We start from the raw sequence: 19,979 nt of genomic DNA, 5'->3' as shown, positions 1-19,979 counted from the left end.
AGATTAAACACTGTGTTAGGGAAGTAAATAATGTTGCAATTTTTTTTGCTAGCAAAGCCATTGCTGATAACCATTTGCAGCATGAAGTGAGGCTTGAACTCCTTGCTTTCCTCATCTAATCTTTCTAATCTTTCTTAGATTTTAGTTTGTTTTGGGAGCCATATTCAGAGGTTTTCTTTTTCTGGTTCTTTCCTTCAAATTTGTTCCACCGAACAGAGTTCAATGTATATCTAATTTCAATAAATGAATATGCATTTCTACTTTTTCAAAAAAGAGATAAAAACTTAGTGGACTTTTAAAGTAGCATAGGCTTCTATTACATTTATCAATGGTATATTGTACAGTGAATTGTATGACTAATCCTTCTTTGTACATGCTTTATAGGATGGTATTTTTGGGGATTCTAGAGTTTTACCATTTTTTGACATATTTATTCATATGTTTGAACTCCTACCAGACTTAAAATTGACACTTAAAAGCTTCATAGTATTGTTGCATTCTTATAGGGTGGTCTTTCAGAAGAGAACCATTGAAAGTGGGACTTTACCACTCAAAAGAATGAGAGAAAGGAGTGGATAATAAAAGAAGAACATTAGCATTGAATTGACAACTTGGCACTCTAAATCAAAATTGTTACTTTTTCCATAGTTATTGATTTATATTGCATCCCTTGCATGATAAATTTTTTGATATGGATATGTTATGTGCCTGAACATCAATATCATGGTCTTGAGGATAATCTCTTTGTCCTCTCTATTATGAGTGCACATTCCATATTTTTGTAGGCATAATTAGTTGGATAACTTTGGTTGGTGGTAATTATCAACCTAGATAATCCTCTTCACAAAATTAGTTGGATATACACTAGAAAGAAACACCAGTAAGCCCACCTAATGTAAGGGGAGCACTTTGGCTCAATCGAGAAGTATCCCATCCTCTAGCCAAATACTACTTTATTCCATCATAAACACTAAACATAACTACATTTCCAGGCACTTCTAGTGCTAAAGTAGGAGTGAGAACCTTAAATAGTCCTAAAATCTTTCCCTTAAACTTTAAAACATGTTTTTTTACACTAATTGGTCTATTGTATTTGATGGATGTTGCTACTGCCGTGGGTGCACCTATTTTACAATAATTTGGAAGGGATCAATATAAATATTATATGCTAATCTTTAAGGGAAAATAAATGATTTACCAATAATATATTACTAGGTGCATAGCAAGGCTCAAATGATGTACAAATGAATTGCATGGAACTATTAAGGATTAATCCATGATTCCATGCAATGGGAGGTTGATTCTAATGGGTTTGAAATTTAAAAGAAATCTCAAGATTTCTATGAACCATGCTGATTGCTTAACAATGTAGATTTATTTCCCATTATACAAAGAAAACCTCAATAGTTCAACTCAATTCTTGAAGCTTGCTGATGTACTCCATCATTTATTATCAAGAATGGTGAAGTTTACACCAATCACATCACAATACAACTACACTAGTTCCTAATTTTTTATTCTACAAATGTAGCCAATTGAGCTACATTTAACTTCAAAGCTAGCAACTTAGAAGCGTATAGAGAAATTACTAAATGAAAAAATTGGAAAAGAAATCCTTTACCTCTCTTTTTCCTAGTAGTGGCAACTGTAGTAGCTTCTCCTATTTCATGAGCACTTTGAGCTTGCAATCTACACTTCACTAGCTTAGTTGGGCATGCTAGCATTGACACAACAATGTATGCGCCTACTCCACAAATTATCTATTGTTCCAAAGGAAGAGGAACCCTAGATGTTGTTCTAACTAAGGCTTCCATCTACCCTCTTGCAATAAAGAGAACTAGATTTAGTGCTTCCATTGTAGCTAATGGAGCTCTCATTCCTTTGTACAGGCCTCACAGGCCCTTTGCTATAATTGTTTGTCAAATAGTATCCATGGTTCCATCATAGCATTGAGGTTGGCCTAGAGGAGGTACTGGCTGACTTTGCAAATTTACCTTGGCTGACTCTGCAAATTTACCTACTCCATAGTCACTACTTAAGAAAAAAAAAATGTCTATAGTTAAGCATGTGCTCATCAATACTATGCTTGCGAATATGAACATCATTCATACTATAAATTTGGTTTCTTCTACGTGTTTTTAATAGCTTACCATAAGTAGCTTTTGCATGCTTGTGACACTTGTATTATAACCATAGCCATGTTTCTCTATTACACCAAGTGACTCAGAGACTATGAAAGGAACAATACACTTGTAGAGGCTTGCAATAGACTAGTAGTATTCTTGGTAATTCTTCAAATAGTTCTTCTCCCTCTATTGGCATCTCATCTCTCAACATTTCATTCTGGGCAATAGTTATCAGCGTCTCTATCTCAAGCCTTGGAATCAAGTTTCAACACAACCTCTTGCACATCTAACATGCTTCTTCTCAAATATTTACTTATAAAATACTTAAAAGTTCCAAATGCTTGTTCCCAGAACCAAATTTGTAGGCAATTCAAGCATTACATATAAGCTCTTTATCAAGATAGGAATTTGTGTTCTTTAAAATTGAAAGTTCCTCCATGGTGGACTATCAAGAGAAAAAACCATAGGTATGTACATTATCTCATCTTTACAGTTTTTTTTGTTTTGAGCCAATTTAGTTATCATTATAGTAATTTTAGTCTTGAGCCAATTTAGTGATCATCTTTTCTATTTACTGCATTAAAAACTATATTTGTTGTCAATGCATTGTACCATTTTTTTCCTTCTCATCAAATTTTTAGCCAAATTTTCCTTGTTATTCCTTGTTATAGACATTTGTTTACATAAGATTTGAAGTTAAAATTTGGGTTCAAAAATTTGTAGGTTCCTATTTCTTCTCTTGACAAGTTTTTGAAATGTGAGGGCAACAATTAGACACCTCGCTTTAACTTTATTACCTGGGCTTTTAGATTTTGAGCTATGGTTATCACCTATTTTTTTATTGTTTTCTATAATTTTACCTTGTTGTCTTTATTTGCCATTGTTATTTTTACCTATTTGTATTCACATAATATTACTTTAACAAATGCTAATTAAATGTTTGATTATTCTATTTCCCTTCCAATTTTTGCGAGAGGTGCAAATGTATTAGTATTTAGTGCACTTATTATTAATGTCTCATACTGATGCATAAGGTCAAGATACAATCACACTTTTTGGATTTTTATTTTGGTTGCAACACAAAAAGGTAAAGATTAAGCTATTTTTTGTTGTATCTGACCACCATTTTTAGTCCGTATGATATCTCAATGATTAAGTATCTACTTTGGATTTTTGACTTTGTATGGAGAGAGACTGAGTTTATTACATGTGCATTGGAACCTAAAAATTTGGAGCTCAATGTGAATCTCATGATCCATAACTCACAAAGTTAGTACCTTTTTCAAGAAACACAAATGTAGTGTCTACAATACCTACTTCATTGTTCCATCTAGTGGTTCTATCATGGCTGTATAGAGCACACCTTACATTAGAGGTCTAGGTTACAAGGATCTCTAATTTGCATGCCTATCATTTTATAGCCTTCCCAAGTTATGTTGGTGATGATAAATTGCAATAGCTATGAAGTGAGTGAGTTTGATTTTATCAATAATTTTGTTACCAAAATATTGCCTATTAGGCATTGCATTTTTCATTTGTTTTTCCTTCAACATGTTGCTGGCATTTCCATTTTTTGGGGTTTCATATTATCAAAATGTTACTACCATTGTCATTTTTTAATACTAACTCTAAAATGGGAACTTCCTTTTTTCCTTTACCTGAGCTTCTTTTTTTGAAAAGCCAATATTTCTTGCTTTTTTTTTAGGTGAGAATGTGGAATCAAAAGAGAACAATAGGAAAAATACAATTAATGACACTATATGGCTTTAGTCTCATAATGATTTTCTACTATTTCCCTTTCTTTTTCTTTTGATTTGATATATTTTAGAGCTTCTATGGCTTGACTATGTATTAGCATCTAATTATGATGATTACTTCTTTCGAGATCAAGATTTGGAGTCATATTTTAATTTTTGATCAGTTACATAACTTATAGGAATTAGGCCTTTGAATGATGTACATAAGATGCTACAATGGATTCTTACAAAAATAAAATGTCTAAATATTGTTTTACTGTAGTACTTCCAATAACTCAAATAAATAAAAAATCATTTTTGTTCTCCCAGTTACAAATGTATTGAATCAAAGATCCTAAAGTATACTTGGATTCAAATGACTAAAGCATACTAGGAAATGTTTGAAGATAATGTGAATCATTGCAGATAGTAACTTATACTGGTCTCTCTAACCTAACAAAATGAAATATATTTATTGCATGATTTATAGCTTAATAATGGTATTTCTATCACTATGATTGTGTAGGTGAGTATTCCTCAATTTGAGGACCTTGATCTTTTATTTTTTTTCCCTCTTAGGGGAGGGCTCATCAAGTTTCTCTTCCAAGACAACACTATGGATCCTATTATTTGTTTACCCTTATCCACAATGGCTTTCTTATTTTGTATCACATTATAACCTAACCTTTTCTAGATAATCAATTGTCCTACCCCTACATTGGGAGTGAATGCCAATGCCAATCTCCTCATAACCTCTTTGGCCTTATTTGGATAAGCATTAATAAAAAATGTTTTCTCCCATTCATAGTTTCCATTATTTCAAGAAAATTAATCATGAGTTTATTGATTCTATCTACCTCTATGCTCACATTATCCAAAGGACTATAATCTCCATCAAAACAATGGATAAACTCCAAAACCCTTGAGAAAACCCTCCATTTTTCTTTATTGGTTTCTTTTTCCTACAAGGAGACCTCATTTCTTATTATGTGCTCAGGGTAATATGGCTCATGTTTTATTTTATCAAGCTTAGCTCTATGCCTAAAAACAAAGTCATAGAATCCCTCAGTGTCACAAAAATGGGAATGAGACATAGCCATCTTATACTAGTCTAGTATTTTATAAAGGGATAGCCAAATACCTTTTGTAATCACAAATTGGTGAGCTATAGTACAAGTTGGGAAAATTGACCCTCTTCCTCTTTTCACCAAATAATTTTTCTCCAATCCTCCTAGCTGCCACAAAAACTTAGCTACCCCTACCTTTAACAACACCTAGTAGGGCAATACATGTGGAGTTCCTTTGAAACCATAAATCCTAAAAATAGTTGAAACAAAGTATGGGATAATGTCTCACCAATTATGTGATACTTTCAAACTAGTTGCATTATCCATGGGCCTGATAAGATTTACCATTGCCTTAGGCACTTTGGGATTGTCACTTAATAAAAGGCACCTCAATTTTGAAGTAAAGTACCTATCAAATATGACAAAACTAACATTTTCCACATCCCATGTCACATCTACACTCCATAGCTGAACTGGTAGTGCTTATCCCTCCTATTCTCTATTTAGATTCATCTCTTTGCCAAAATATGCTATTGCTTTAAACAAAAACATATGCATTAGCAAAGAATAGCAACCAAAAGTTTTATCTATCTTGTCTTTTGTAATCCCCACTAGGCCTTTATGAATTTCCTCTACTATATAAGAGGCAAAATAAAAAACAACATCAACACCAAAAGAAGAAATTTGAGTGATCATATACATAAAACTTATGGGCATAACATTCTATTCATCTTCACCAAAAACTCTACATAGAGTCTTGTATGTGGCCATAGCTTTGGTAGTGAAGTATCCCTTTTTGAAAGGTTCCCTAGAGGAGGCTATGATTGCTGAAAATTTTCCAATTGTGCCTATATGTGCCCTTAGTGCACCCTACCTAATTGTATCCTTCTTTGATAAATATTCTTTTTCTAACTCTTGCAGGTCAATGGGTACATGATATTTTGTCAGTGGCTCTAGGCCAAATACCTCTCAAGTTTTCTTAGGGATGATTGTGATTAGAATATCACCATCAATTCTTCTCACTACTCTAATTGCTGAATCATGATTTTTTGTAATAGCCTGTAAGAGGTCATAATCCATAAAGACACTAGGAACCACTAGCTTTCCCAAATCAAAGTTCTAGATATTTCCATGAGGGGAAAATAAATTCCTTTCTAAAAACTATTTTTTAAACAAAGAAAGCTAGTTTGGGAAGTTTTGGCATCCCTAACCCAATTCCCCTTATCATATAACCCATCTGCAATTTTGAGTGTAGGGTTTAATGAGTTTAACTTTTTCACTTTAATAGTTTCATTTGTGGATTTAGGTAGTAATTCAAGAACATCATCATGGATATTCCTAGCCAAATATTCTTCCTAACCAAAGAAAAACTTCTTTAGAGGCATAATGAATACAATTTATAGAAAAATAGACTACTTTGACAAGTATGGTGCACAAGACTTGATTCTTTGCTTATCTTTCTCAGTAATTCTACAATTTTTTGCTAACAAAGGGAAATTCTTTCACATTTCGATCCAGTCCAACACAAATTCTCAATGAATTCTTATTTGTAGACCTAAAATTTTGTTCATGTAAGATGGAAATGGCAAAAATTTCTGCAATATACTCTTTTTTTGCTCATATGAGAAGCTTTCATTCCTCATTAATGAACTGTAAGGGAAACAAAGTGGCACCACCTTCTACCTTCAAACTTGCACTACTGATCCTAAAATATTTGATAATTTAGGAGTGAAAATAGGAATGATTCATTTTCCATTTAACATGTTGGAAGTCAATCCAATGAAATTTTTCCACATGCACTTTTCCTTCATTGTTGGCGATATAAACTGGACCCACTAGTTCTCGAGGACACGTGTTGCCAAGTCATTGCATTACTATGCATAGAAAGTCAGCATGTTGTCTATGTGACCTAGCAACAATCATTGATTTCATTTCAATTTGACAACAAGCATTTGATTTATCATTTAATACAACTGTGGTGTGTCCCTCCTTTTCTTCCTATAGTCATTATGTTGCTATGCTTAAAGAATGAGCAATTCCCTATAACAATAAAGCGACTACCATTGATCTAAACTTGATCTGATGGAGAAGAATTTGCATTGATTTTATATTAACTATGGTGGGTCCCTATGTTCTTCCCTTAGTCTCCATGTCATCTTGAATAAATAGTATGTAGTTTTCCATAGCAACTTGGCAATAATCATTGATCCAATTTTAATCCAATGATCACAATTTTTTATCTGCCCTTTTCTTTTGGGTGTGGTTCCATGTCACTATCTAACTTGGAAATATCCTAACAAGATATCAAATAATTCAATATTTTAATTTCTTTATTACATTATAGGACTGGGCTCTGCCATGTTTCATCTTTTTAGGTTAGACGCTATGTCGCTACTAGCAAAAAACAAGGACTTTTCCATCGCGACATATCAATCTCCCATATTCCTAAAAAAATTGGTACATACACATTTCTTTGAAGGATACCAACCTGTCAAGGCGATTTTGTGGCTTATTTCTAATGAATGGATTGTTGGGACCCACCTTTTAAATTGTTTTCACATTCCTATTTTCCATCAAGGCACTATGTCGCTATCAACAAGATTCCTTATTTTCCCAATCATGACATAGTGACCTCCTTAATACTGTTAAAAATTTGGTATTGAGAAGATCTCCATGTTTCCATCATGACAACTATAATCAATGCCTCTGATAATGTATTGAAAGTGCAGAACTATATTATTAACTAAGACTTTTTGGTGCCCATCCTTTTCAAAAAAATTTCATCCTTTCTATTTTCTGGTAAAGCACTATGCCACTACCAGTAGGGCACTTACATTTTTCAGCCATGACATAGCAATGTGCCAAAAAATACTAAAACTTGGTGATGCAAATTGTATAGAACTCCATCTATTCCCTTCTCTGACATTGAAAATTTTGACATCAATCACATCACAGAAAAGTTTGAATCAATCAAGATTCTGGCACCCACTTTCCACTTTTTGACACTGTCCTTGTATTTTGCAATAGTCACTATGCTACATGGGTTAAAAACCTTGCACTTCCTCTATGTGACATAACAACTACCAAAGATCTTATAAAGATTAGACAGTGGAAACAACTTCGATAACAAGCACTAGAAAAGTAGTAACTCAAATAGATCCCAAAGGAATTCAAAATTCAAAACAACTTCATGCCCAATTAAAAGAATAAAAAGAACAAGGCCTAACATGTGTAACTAGGCACAAAGCTTAGGGTTTAATAGGGTTTTTCAATTTCAATGATAGAAAAACAAAACCCTAGCATGCAAGACATAGAATTCATTTTGATTTTACTTAGAATTTACAAAATTTTATTTTGTGAAAATTAGACCAACACACCCATAAGAAGGATATTTAGCAATCTAAGTAGCAATATAAAGAGGACCATTAGGAGCCTTGAAAATACCAACATCAATTAGTGAATGGAAAGGTCTCTAGTATACTTATAATTAGTTTTAGGCTTAGGTTGGTCACTGGATGTAGAGAGAATGTCTTTTTTAGGTTGAGGTAGAAGTTAAAATTTAACTTCAAAAATATTAATAGTATTGTCATTCTCTTTCCATAAGGTATCACAAGAAACATTCAAAGCATGAGAAGAAAAAGAGGAATGTTGAACAATGGTATTAATAGTGTGTTGACCTACCATATTCATATAGATTTGAAGATTTTGATTAGGAGGTACCATAGATTTATTTCCAATGTCATTAATATCAATAGATAAGGCAGTATAATCAATCAAATCTTGAATCTTATGTTTTAGAGTATAGCATACCTTAGTATAATGTCTAGGCTAATGATGATATTGAAAAAATGGTTTAGAATTAAAGTGTAGACTTGATGTAGTAGAGGAAAGAAGCATTTTAATAGGAGGAAGTCTAATCATATTAGCACTACCCATCCTACCCATAATGGAATGTAAAGACTTAGAAATAGGAGTAAACTTATGATTCATCCAAAAAGGGGAGGAAGAAGTAGGGACACCATGATATATAACAACTACTTGTTCATCTACTATATTCATGGATTTGTCAATCTTGACATAGTTGATAGGTTTCTGGAATATGTTATGATTAGATGCGAAATCACTCTTATCAATAGGTACAAGATCAATTGGAGTGGTGCTCTCAAATTGACTCACTTGTAATTAATAATGATAAATCCTTGTGCAAATTTTTGAAAAGGAAGTAAATTTAGTAAGCAAAACCTTATCCCTAATGTATTCTTCTAAATTCACAATAAACATATGTTGAATATAAATATTAGGAAAAATATAAGAAATAAGAGCATGAAAATGCTTAAATATACCAATAAAATTAGTCACTCTTTCCTTAGGACCTTGTTTACAATGGATCAAATCAATTAGAGATACTAAAGGACCAATATTATTATGAAATTTTTGGATAAAGACATTAGAAATTTTATAAAAGGAATCAATATAATAAGGTGGCAAAGAGAAATACCATAGAAAATATTTCTCACAAAAGGTGTGAGAAAATAACTTAGCTAAAATCTTATGATCATAAGCATAATCACTACGTAGAACTTGGAAATTCTTAAGATGAGTCATGAGATCCTCTTTACTATTATAAGTTTCAAGGTGAGGCATATCAACTTGTTGAGGAGTAGTGGTATAGATAACATCAAAAGAAAAAAGACTACTTGTATCATATGTACAAATATTAAAATTATATTGAGTAAAGAAAAAAAGTTATTGTTGCAAAGAAGAAATAGTTAAAGCAAGGCTAAGCATAGTGGAGTCATTAGATGAAATAGGTGGTATAGACACATTTGATACAGTAGGAAGAGTTTATCAATTAGATAGAATAGGAGGTGATATACATGGATCACTAGGAACCACAGTAGAAGTATTTAGGATAAGTGAAAGGAACACTATTGTATGAAAGTTGTGAAGTTGGCAATGAAGCAAGCAGAATAGTCATAGAAAAAGAAGAAATGGGAAGACTAATAGTAGGAGGATTAGAAAAATGAACCAAAGTAGTCAAAATAGGAGTAACATAAGTATGAATGCTAGATAGGAAATTTAGGTTTAATAGTAGTAACATGTAAAGCTATCCTTGTAAGGAAACTTGCAACCAAAAAACATTACCATTTCCACATAACCCATATAGATTTGAAATAAATATACAACTAGAACCCACATGTAAGAGAATAGAAAACATGCCCACAAAAAATGTGACACAAGATATACCCCAAGAAACCCTCATTAAGGGAAAAATCCATCCTTCAAAAGTATCCATCACCATGAATTATTTAACAAAAATACCATTGTAATACAATCATGGAAGCCTTTAAAGTGATAGCTACAACCAAGAAATCCATGTGAACAAGAATGAATCCATACATCCCATGCCATGCTTCTAACCCTCACAAATTATCCCTTGGATAACCTGTCAATCCTTGTCTTTCTTGACTTTCCTTTTTGCCTTTTGCCCTTTTTTTTGGTCTCTACAATTACCCTTGTGATTGCTTATATAGTAGCAAGTCCCATAAAACCAACAAGTGGTATTACATAAACCACGTGCTACCTAACCCATTGACCCCACATTTGATATTGGAAATTTAATTTCTTTTCCCCAATATTAAATAATCATATAAAATATTATCACAATGTTACAATACAACTCATAAAGTATATCCCATGGGAATCTTTACATGTTTCACATCCATCTAGATGCTCCTAGGTGTAGCATTATATAATAAAATAATATAATATAATACAAACAATATTATACAATGTGTGCCACACACATAATCTTAACAATCTACCACTTGTTGTATACATTACATAGGGTCAATCTAAAGCCACATAAATGAACAAGGAAATAATCCCTCCTAGCACATCCACTATCATGGATCAAAGTACACCATGTGCTACATATTGGTACCCACAACAAAATAAAAGTATCTAGCATCTCAAATATAAATAAAGCCACCTCCTATTATGCCACTATTGCCAGACATACATAGAAGCCATTCAAAGAGGAAGCCACCCAACCTATAATATAAGATGATCATGAAATCTTGTACCAACTAAAATTTTAAGCACAAACACCTAATCCGAAGGTAATCACATGTATCGATACTTGTCAAAATTAATAGCTGAAATGACACCCACAATAAGTTCCAACCTCATCCAACTATCTACACCTCCAAAGGTATACCAAGTGAATCTCACATCATCAACATATGCAATCTATAACCTACAATCATAAGCCTCAAGAACAATACTTGCCACATATATACCAAGAAGCTCCCACTGCAAACAATAATATCAAAACTATAACCAATCCACTCACAACATCTCAGATAAGTGAATCTATGTAGTATCAAGGACAACCATAACACATTAACAAAAAATCTACAATAAAAAATATCAAAACAAGTCTCGAATGCTCTCCTAGGTTCTCCATAACCAACAAAGGAAAGAGATAAAGGAATAACCATGCCATCTCTCACATGACATAAATGAACACAAACCAATGATCACAATCTCCAACCAATCTCAAATATACTGTAAGTGAAATAAAGCATCTAGGAAGATAACCAAGACCAAAGAGAAACCATGTAAATGATAACCTATTGTTGGAAATGCAAGAAGTAATAGAGAAGGAAGGGGTGAATCAGTCACCAAAATAAATAATTCCAATGTTGATAATAGATTGAAAAGAGATTGTAAAGAGGGAGGTTATATGTTTCAATCATTGTTTTGTCATTACTATGAAACCTACTATTTTCTAGTAAGATAACTAATATAATTTAAGTACTATCACTTGATTGATAAAGAAGATTTGATCAAAAGATGTAACAATAGCACCTAGAGGAAAGGTTGGGTTATGATTATGTAAAGAAGTACAAGAATCAGTTAAGATAGTGATAACATGATGTATTAATAATCTACTTAAGGTTACCAATGCTAGTCACACTAAGAAAGTTTAGAAGAACAAGTTACACAAAAGTTGTCTACCAAGCTTGATCGAATGGATAGTAGGTGTCGAGAAAAGTTAGTACAAGCTGAGAAAAAAACCAATTAAAGTTGAGTAAAAGCATATTTTATTGTATGCTAAGAAAAATAATGGATGCTGAGTAAAGTTTAATTGATGTTGGGCACCAGAAAACTTTATTTCGTGTTGAGTGATTTTATAAAGGATATCAAGAAAAATAGTTTGTGCCAAGCATCAAAATCAAGTTAATGTTGAGTTACTACATTATATGAAAGATTGTCAATTTGATGGATCTAAGATGACAAGTTTGTTTTCTAGGATTATGTGAACTAGGTGGAAGATAGTTGGTGGCATAGAATTCAAGGTAAACCATTTCAAGGAGAATTCAAAGAGGATTGAAGGAGAAGTTTGTAGAAGAGATATGAAATATGGGGTAGATTCATTGTATCCTACCTAATTTTTCCTAACCCTAAATTGGACAATGGAGAATGAGTGGCAAAAGATCTTAATTTCCTATTTATAGGAATGGTTAGTCATGTGTGACAACCAAAGGAAGATAAGAAGTCAAGGGTTTTGCTCATCAAGTGACCTAAGAGAAGACTTTGTATTGGCATGTTAAGAAAGAAGGCTTAATGGTATGAATGCTTGAAGGGTGAAAAAGCTATCAAAGCTGAAATGTGTGAAGGCCAAGAAGAATGGAGGACTAAAATTGTAGTGGCTCTCCCATTTGACTTTTCTAAGTCATCTTGATGGATGCAACCTTGTTGATCTTTTGTTGAGATGGGATCATGATTGTGACCCCAAGTGGTCTACACCATCGAGGTGTTTGGATTTATGTTTCTGTATCAGTTGCTTTGTTTATGCTTTTGACTAATCTATGAGATTATGTTGTGATTTTTGGTTCACTCAGGTTTGTGCCAGTGGTTACCAAGATTGATGTGGTATCATGAGGTTGTTCTGTGATTACCCTGAGATGTGTGTAGAGATTGCACTATGTTCTATTACCATGCTACACTGGACTAGGTCCCTATAGCAGTGATTTGTCATGTTTATGATTGTGTTTGCTTATGAGTTTTAAGTGCCTTCTTAATGCAGTGTAATCAATCATTATTAAATGCTTAAGTAATTAAATGGGTTTTTCTTGTTGAATTCTTTGGTTATGTGTTGCAGACATTTACCTTGTTATATTTTTGATTAGAGAGATATTTGTTACTCATGTGATGCTTTACATTTAAGATGACCTGAGGGTCAGATGTTATTCTTTGATTCTAGTACCATAGATATTAGACTACTATGCTATTCAGTTAATCATATTGCATGATGATGTCATTTTGAGATGATAGTGTGTTTTTATGATGATATTTGGTTATCTAGTATTTGGACATACCTCTGATAATGTTATTTGATGGATTTAATGCTATGATTATTTACTTCATTCCTACGTTGTTATGCTTTATGCGAGCGTGAGTGATGTACATAGATTATTTTAATATAATTAATTAAATGGTTAAATTAGGTGATTTAATGCATTTATTGCTTTGGCTATGTTATTATATGCAATTGCACTTGATCGTGTTGTTTAGTGTGCAGGATTTATATCCCTGGCAGTGGCACATGGAGTTAGTGATTCAACCTTTCATATTTTACCAATGTTGCTCTTATATGGTCAATGTACCCTTAATTTAATGTTTAAATTAAACCTTTCAGTGATTATTAAATCTGAACTCATTTGCATTTGTGACTAGACTAGTGAGTGTGTCTATGCATTTAGAGTTTTGCTTTGTAGCAAAAGTTGTTTAGGTGATTTTTGGTGTTTTTGGGTTTTCAAACTTTTTAATTGATTTATTTTAATTTTTAGCAACTTTACCATAGATGAATTCCTATTTATCAGAATAGCCTATTTTTTGTTTGGGTCGATTTGGGGTTTAACTAGGTTGGCTAGTTATTTTCCCTAATTGATTATTCACTCAAAAAGTGAATAAATATCCAAAGAGGAATTTAATTCCTCACTTCTCACTTTCAAATTGGAAAGTTGGAGAGTAAAACCCAAAATCATCTTCATGAAGAGTTACTATTTTGTTCATTGTGGGAGCTATGGGCATGGGATCATTGCAAGGTTGGGCTCTTTAGATCCAGCTCAGGGAAACCTTGGATTACCACAATTTTTAGCTACTTTTGTGGGATATTTATTTTTTGGTTCAGATTCTCATTTTGCCCTTTTGGCTGCGAGGTAGGGCTTTCCTATTTTATTGTTTCTACTCCATTTCTACTTCTATTTTTGGTAGCCATTTGTTTGCAAGCTGAGAACTAGTGTTCCCCTTCATTTTTGTATGCTAGTTCCACTCGGTTGGGCGGGTACGAACATTTTCTTCTTTTTCGAGATGAGGGTTTGGGATTTTGCACCGTTATGTTGGCCATTTTTGTATAGGATGTTTGATTCCATTTATTTTTGGATTTTTGGGGTTCTTGTGCCCAAAGGCCAAATAGGTTTTAATTTTAAAGTTTTTCAAAATTTGGAGTTTTTACCTCATTTTGCATGCCACCCTATTTTTCCAAGTTTTCTCAACACAATGTCAATCGTGGACTTGGATGATCTGTTTGGATATTAGTCAAACCACTTATGCACTTTTATTGTTGCATTGGGATGCATGTTGCATATGTACTCCCGATGTTCTATTCGGTTGAGTGATTTTATACCTATTGTTATTATTTCTTTTAGACCTTTGCATTGTTTCATGGATGCTAGGATTTGTGTAGAATCCATACTCTTAGATTGAGGTCGATTGATTAAGTTCATGAACTTTGGTCTTGTTAAATCATTGGGATTCATGTAGAATCCATACTCTCAGATTGAGGCTGGTTGAGTGATTTTATGATGTATGGTTTTATTAGCTTGGGATTCATGTAGAATCTATCCTTCTTGTATTACTTTTAGTTGGGTGTTTTCTTTGCATTGTGTTCTCATTCCTGTCCTTGTGTTATGATCTTCATGATGGTGGTGCACCACACACGAGTACGTGCATGTACATTGGTTGGGTGACTTGCGAGGCTCGATCTTCCATGGATTGCTGGAAGTTATGATCATTGGGGTTAGGATGGGAGTATGCATGCCCATAGGCACTTGCCGTAGGATGAGCATGGGTAGGGTAGGGTAGCATATGGAGGGGCTTCTATCCTGCAACCTGGTGACTATTCCCTAGCTGGGAGAAGAAGTTTTATATAAGTGATAATTAAATTTAAAAATTGGGTGGTAATAAATACAAGATAATAAAATGTGTGGGTTGTGCACCTTCTATTGAGAAGAGTAGCTACCCTAGGTTGTGTGCCTTTCGTTGTGAAGAGTTGCTGCCCTAGGTTGTTCATCTTCTGTCGAGAAGAGTAGCTGCCTATAATAGCTTGGGTTTTTGGATGCCAAGCGACTCTCCATGATGTCAGCCCCTACTTAGTAGCCTATTGAGTGTCTGACCAGGACCTTTACTCCTTGCATTATCTTAGGTTCTTGGTTGCAGCTATCATACTGTCTAGCGTGAGTGTTAGCCATGGATGTTGTTTTGTGTGTTTGTGGTTGGATCTTTATCTCCATCAGCATGGTAGGTGTGGACCTATGGGTTCCATGTGGTTGGGAGGCATAGCTACCTTCACCACTGTTAGGGATCGGTGTATAGACACAGTCTTGTCCTAGTGCGATCATTGCTGGATGTTTTCACTTGGTACTTCGGGTTCTGAAGTATACTTTCTTGTGATTTATGATTTCATTGGAATTCTTGTATATCATGTTTAGATGATGTTAGTTTACTTGACACATTCCCTTATCATGATGTTTAGCATATGATTAGATAATGTTATTTGATTTAGTAGTATATCTGTTGCTTACTGTTGTTTAGCATGTGATAGGTGATGTTATCTACTATAGGATTATCTTATGCTTTACTACTAGCATGTTAGATTTTCTTATGATTATATTGTTGCATGCTTTAGTAATGACATCCCTATTATGACAATACTGATGATTTGGTCAGTGGCTTGGGATGTTACGCGTGGGGGATGGCTAGGACCTATGATGGTCTTATGATGCTATTGACGATTGGGAGGATCCACATACTTAATTTGGTTGTTTTGTTCCTGAGATTTTTTTTTGTTCATTGTGATGTTGCTTTTGTTCTCTGCGATGTTTATTTCAGTGTGTTCTTTGTTGTTGTAGTTTAGATGGTTAGATGTTCTTCTTTCTATGTTGTTCTTGCACTCAAGTGTTCATTCCTTGAGCCTTTGTGGATTTGGTACTCCCTGGTGTGGAGGTTCTTTGCTCTATTTTGGTCCTTTATGCCTCTAGAAGTGTTTTCATGTTCTTTTGGTGACATTTTTTTAGCATGGTGCGACATTAAAAATGTATCACACACCCATGCAAACTATGTCGTACGACACTGTAAAGTGTCACATGCCTTCTCGAGAAATTTTGTACGACACTATAAAGTGTCGCATGCCTTCTTGGGAAATGTTGTACAATACTGGAAGAGTGTCACACACCTTCTTGAGAAGTGTCATACGACACTGGAAGAGTGTCGCATGCCTTAAGGAGAAGTGTCGCCCTCCTTTAGTAAAAAGTGTCATACGATTTTTGTAAAAAACTTGCGCGTACCAATAGTGAGCTCTTTTCTTCGTGATCCTAACTTCTTGAGAGTTGTTTTGGATACCCTTTTTGGGTGTTCTTCAACCCTATGTTGTTGCATTTTGAATTCTGTCGATTTTTCTTGTTCTCCAATTTTCGTGTTTCTGTTTTAGTCTCTTGGGGTTTAAAATATATCATTTAAGTATAAGTTGACATATATTTAGTTTCTTATAGTTAAGATATATTTTAATATATGCGACAAATCTTTTGAGATAGGTTTCAAACCTCTCAGAGATAAGTTATAGATTTTAGGAAATTTCAAGGCTTCAGAAATCCAGACTTAGCCAATTTTTAGGGCTTCAAGATTTCAGGCTTAGCCAAATTTTAGGATTCTACATTTTACCCTAGCTTGGTTTTTTGTTGATGAGTGGTCATTTCTTGAGCCCTCATCTTGTTATGGTGGTTGATGGCTTTTTTTTGTGTGTGTTAGTCGGTAGTGGTATTCGAAGATCTTTTGGTTGCCAAGATTGTGGTGAAGTCTTCCGTTGTGATCATTGTGATCCCTGTATGATGTTGTCATGTGCATTTGTACTTGTAAAAAAAATTCTTGGCTTAATTTGAATCCTTGTTTCCAAGGATCTCTAGGTGGGGCATTACATCTGGTATCAGAGCCCATGTTCAAACATTGGGATCTCTGTGTTTATGTTGCCCATGTCATTGTTGCTGTGTTGATTAAGAGCGAGTGTCTTGGTGAGAACTCGTGATCTTTGTTGCTTTGGTATCTACTCATGATGGACTTTCTTGTCCAATAGATACAACTAGATTGATGTGTGAAGGAAGTGAGTCTTCCTAGTTTCTTTAGCGAAATCAATGTGCCTTGTTTGGTTGGTTGCGTGTGTGAACCTTTTTGGATGGAGCCACTGATTGATTTCCTATTTTTCTCCTAATTATAAGTTATAGATGAATGTTATTGTGATCCTTTATTTTTTTTTTATAATAATGAAATGGTTCCTTTCATTGAAAATAGTGTTTATTGTGAATCATTGCAAAGTAGTAAGTCTTACATTATATCCTTGGGTTAATGGCTTAAGTCCCCAATCTGATTGCTTCTTAAGCTTAAGTAAAATTGTATTAATTTGATGGATATCTAAATGTTGCATTGCATGGAAATTATAATTCTCTACGTATGCATGAGATTATTGATGGGATATTGATCGATGTGTGTGAGTGTGTTCTCTAACGATGCTAGGATGATGTATTCCTTAGCATTGTGTGGTGGTTTATCCCCCTAGTGTGACTGTACTCAATCATCACCTATAATGTGATTTTTTTGATGCCTTATTTTATTTGGCTAGAGGTACTTTCCTCATGTTGTTGGGCTAGCATTAGTTTTCAGTATTTTCCTCTCTTGGAGTAGTCATCAAATTTTATCTATCGCTCTCTTTGTGACAATTGTCACATTTGACTTATTGTTGAAGTGAGCTCTTTTTGGTATTCACTATTGGAATTGATAATTCCCCCATTTGGGATCTTTGATTTTGTTTCATGATGACTATTTTGGATTTGCTTTACTGTTGCCCAGTTGTGTGTTGTGACTCTATCATGTTCATCTTGAAGCTCTAGTAGTACATTCAAGGGATAATATCATGGAGAACATGCTAGTGTGTCTTTGTTAGATTTAAAGTTGATATTGTAATTGAATGGTTTAAATGGTGATTGAACTTAATGTTATTTTTGAAAGAAATTGAGAGGCATGTACTTATTTTATGGTGACTCTTGGACCCTTTCTTGAAATCCTTCAGTTTCATTATGCATTAGTGCTTATGTTATGTTTCATTAATGAAATTATGAAAGGAAAGTAATGATGGTTTCAATGTGTGAATTACCTTTCATTCCATGTCTTATGTTGTTCTGGGCATGTGTGCTCTTGTGTGGATTTGGATGTTTTGTCTATTGCTTGTCTTGGTGGCCAAGACTGTTGTTTTGCCTTTGTGGTTTTGTTTTGAGTGGTGACTCAGATCTTGGGTCTTAGGTCTCTCAAAGCTCCATCTTGTTGTAGTTTTTGTCATTGTCTTTTTGGCCCTTTTTTGATGGAGCCAATCTGAGTCTATAGATGAAGCTATGGCTTTTGGAGTTGTTGATCATTGTTTTGAGTACCTTCTCAAGTAGAGGCCAATTCAATCATGATATATCATATTTATGGCCATTGGAGAAGTTTAACTCTTCATTTTATTCATAATAGAAGAGTTATCTTATCTTCATAATCTACTAGGTACTTGTTGGGGTTCATGCTTGAGTTTTTGTGTTTCATATTGCATTGTACCACCCTTGTGAGGTGAAGTGTGGTTTGTGAGTATTCCTTGCTTAGGGTTGATGTTGCCTTGTCATTTGGGAGTGACTTAGTTCTTTGATGAGTCTAGATTCTCCTTTTTGGATGTTGTTTTGGTGCATCTCTGTATCCTTTTCTCTCTTATGAGAGTAGGCTAGTGTGGTTATGCCACTAGCTCAGTTAGTGTTTTCAGGTGAGTATGTTTATGGTTGGTGGAATTGTGAGTTTCCTAACGCATCATGGATTGGTTAGTGTAGAGGTTGAGAGAGAGAGACTCCTTCTTAGTCCTAATACTCTGTAGTACCCTTCTCCCTAAGCTTTTATCTTCATGTGGATTGTCTCAGTCAATTTTTTCCTTTAACTATTGACTTGAGGCTAGAGATTGAGTTTAGTGGTAGATTGGGTGTAGTTCTCCTAGCATGGTGCTAGAGGGACATGGTATTGTTGGACACATGTTACCATCTTATGAGTTGGTATGCAAACATTACATGATTGTGTCCATTGAAAAAAGTCTTTGAACATTGTGAGAAGGTGATATCTTGTCTGGTTGGGTTATGTTACCCTAGTTTCTAGTGGTAGTTGAGCTTTTGTGCCTTGTAGAGGTGTCGTGCTCCTATGCTTGGTGGTGAGTAGTCTTTTGGAATGTGTCTTTTTGTTGGTAAACTTTCATCTACTTTGTTCTAAGGGTGAGTTTACATGGATTCTAGAATGATCATGTGTGACATGATAGTATTCTTGGGAATTTTGCGATGGTTTTTCCCCATGATTCCAACTTTTGTTAGAAGTGCATAGTGTTTTGACCTGATTTTGTGATCACTTGGTAGATGCATGTTTTGTTGGGCACCTATTTGCAAGGTAGAGTGGCTTGTTCCTTACCTTGTATTGTTGATTTTATGGCTAGATAGTTTTTCCTAGCATATAGAAGGTTCCTAGTTGGTGGACCTTGTGTATATGTGACACCCATTCTCTTGTAGTTAACCTATTTGGGGGTCAACGTGATGGTTTGAGAATGTTGGAGTGATTTGGTTTGACTTGTGGAGAGTTTCTTGAGTCATTCCTATTGCTCACTTTGGAATTTTGGTTCTTGTGTGTTTTGGTTTCTATTCTTGGATTGC

The 19,979-nt window shown here is 34.2% G+C and overlaps 1 pseudogene; it reads right to left on the bottom strand.

Annotated features, from left to right (window-relative positions):
- Nucleotides 1-791: 791 nt before the first annotated feature.
- LOC149580172 (mitochondrial carnitine/acylcarnitine carrier-like protein pseudogene) overlaps nt 792-19,979 on the bottom strand; it is a 64,902-nt pseudogene continuing 45,714 nt past the window's right edge.

This window comes from Cupressus sempervirens, chromosome 1 (genome assembly GCF_028749045.1).
Source record: "Cupressus sempervirens isolate cs-2001-9-10 chromosome 1, ASM2874904v1, whole genome shotgun sequence".
Taxonomy (NCBI): domain Eukaryota; kingdom Viridiplantae; phylum Streptophyta; class Pinopsida; order Cupressales; family Cupressaceae; genus Cupressus; species Cupressus sempervirens.
The sequence above is the reverse complement of the archived record's forward strand: the minus strand, read 5'-3'. Positions and strand labels throughout refer to the sequence as shown.